The sequence below is a fragment of the Talpa europaea genome (assembly GCF_964194135.1).
Source record: "Talpa europaea genome assembly, chromosome: 5".
NCBI lineage: Eukaryota > Metazoa > Chordata > Mammalia > Eulipotyphla > Talpidae > Talpa > Talpa europaea.
In genome coordinates this window covers 62,557,148-62,559,507 of record NC_140071.1, presented here as the reverse complement: position 1 = coordinate 62,559,507, position 2,360 = coordinate 62,557,148, and the positions used below count along the sequence as shown (strand labels likewise).

Genomic DNA, 2,360 nt, shown 5'->3' with positions numbered 1-2,360 from the left:
TCATGACAATGTACTGTGACAACATTGAACCATGTGGATTTTATGTACCAGTGCAGTGCAGTGCAGTGATGTAACTTACATCTTATCTTACCAGCATGATGGAAGTTACTTTCATAGCCAATACACAAGTGAGAAAATTAAGAGTTCAAGAGATATTCAGCAATTTGGCCCAAAATCTATAGCTAATTAATAAGTAGAGGGATTCAAACCAAGGTCTCTGTCTATACAACACTTGCTCACCACTCTTCTCTGCTTCTTTAAAAATTCAGGGGACCGATTCAAGATCCCTTTACCAAGAAGCAATATTCAAGATTCCATTGCAACTTTTATTGTTGAGTATCCTAAATTATTTATTAGATAGGTAAGAATTTTACAAATATCACTTGTTAGCTATAAAGGTGGAGCTGGAGAGCATTGTGCCTTCTCCAAGCTACATGGAGAGAACTACCAACAGTGTGGTGGAACCTGAGGCCCTTTTCCATGACCTTGTCTCTTACAGCTGCAGATATCAGCCCTTGCAGCTCCCTGTGCTTGTGGACTGGAGTAGTGAGCCAGTGGGTGTCAGGATTTCTTCTGACAGCTTTACAGAATGGGTCAATGAGGATAACCTCAACAATCTTTAACAGAATTCAGGACTCTCAGAGCCCCACAATGGTGTCTCGCTCTCTCCTCAGCAACAGAGTGAGGGCTTCTGGTAAACCAGCTGATTCATCCCATGATGTGCAGGTTTGCCATAGGTTGCACCCTGTGAACTGGATGTTTGCAGCCACCATGGCGCACATCAATTGGATATATGACATACCTTACTTGGCCTTATGTCCAGGCTGCACACTTTATGTGGCCGACTGGGGCGGGCTGCTCTGTGCAGAGCTAAGAGCTGGCAGTCCTGCCAACCACGCATCTGAGAAGAAAGAGCATTACATCGGGCTGGGCTGCTTCTTCCTCCATAGCTCCAGGATGTAGTTGTAAGTACCCATTTTGGCTTCCCTGATGGCTGCCACTGGATGGAAAGGGCTCCGCCACTTTTAATCTTCAAAGCCTCTGGTTGCTTTTCCTACTTTCTACTCCCAGCACCATGCCAGGCAAAAGTCCACAGGGGAAATGCCCCTGAAAATGTCTCCCTAAATTCTTGAATCCACAAAATCCACAAAGTCTTGAATCCTTTTTGTTTTTCTTTCTGGAAAATAGTGTACATAGTCACTGGCACTGAAAACAACATTGAACTAGGATAATTAGGCATCATTTAATAATCATTATATGAATGATACACTGCTTAGTTTTGAAACCAAAGAGAAAGCATCTGAGTGTTAGTGCATTAAATATCTGTCAGTATGCCACTTGCTTCTCATCTAAGAGAATATTATAAACACCATACAAACAAAATGCAAAAACAAGCTAAGTACATGTTTCCCCCTCTACGTAAAAGCAGTGTTCCCGTGAAAACTTTTGTAAAGTGAAACAGCATAAAGCAAATAAACAGTTACCATTCATTTATATGGAAAAATTTTAAGTTTTCCCAGTCACTCAAAATAATCTAACAAGTCATATCAAACAACAAATCAAACTAAAATCCCACTAACATATAGTAAAAACAGGAATGATAATAAATGCACAGCCTATATAAAATAGTTCCAGGCAGGAGCATGGCAGTGCCACTTTTGCTTTGTGGGGTGGTGCGGCTTCTATAATAGCTTAGCCCACAACAAATGTTCGATGCTATTTTGGCTTTTTGTTGTAAAAGCAGAAATCCTCTTCAGGTTCCTTTCTGTTAGGAAAAAAACGTAGTAATATAGGGTTTTCATAAAAGCGCAGTGTTAGAATGTGAACTTTTGAAAAGCTAGGGATACCTCTATGGACACTGATTTGAGCTAGGTACATCCCACATCATACGTGTCATCAGTGAGCACATATGAGGCACTGTCCTAAACACTGTACAGGTGTTATCTCATCCTTACCTCAACTCACCTTTTCAGCTGCAGATGCTGAAATACAAAAGGACTAAGGAATATGCCCCAAATAACAGTAAATGTTAGAGTCAGCTTTGAAGTCCAGGCACATGTTCCCCACATCTTAAGAGCCTTTCAAAATTGTCAAGTGGTAGAAAGCATGGTCTAATTTGACCAAGTATATCATGATGTATAGAGTTTGAAGATTTCTCTTTGATTTGTTACCATTCTTGAAAAGCACATGGCCATTATGGAAACAGCCTAAGTGTCCAAGGATGGAGAAGTGGATAAGAAAACACCACACACACACACACACACACACACAAAGGACTACTTCTCAGCTATATAATAAAGTACTAACTCTTACCATTTGGGACAATGAGGTTGGAACTGAAGAGGATTATGCTAAGGGAA

General features: G+C 40.7%; 1 pseudogene across 1 annotated transcript; it reads right to left on the bottom strand.

Moving 5' to 3' along the window:
- Nucleotides 1-386: 386 nt before the first annotated feature.
- LOC311170543 (large ribosomal subunit protein eL15-like) lies at nucleotides 387-977 on the bottom strand (annotated as a pseudogene). The gene has a single exon. The product of its transcript is annotated as a large ribosomal subunit protein eL15-like (transcript).
- Between the last annotated feature and the right edge of the window lie 1,383 nt (nucleotides 978-2,360).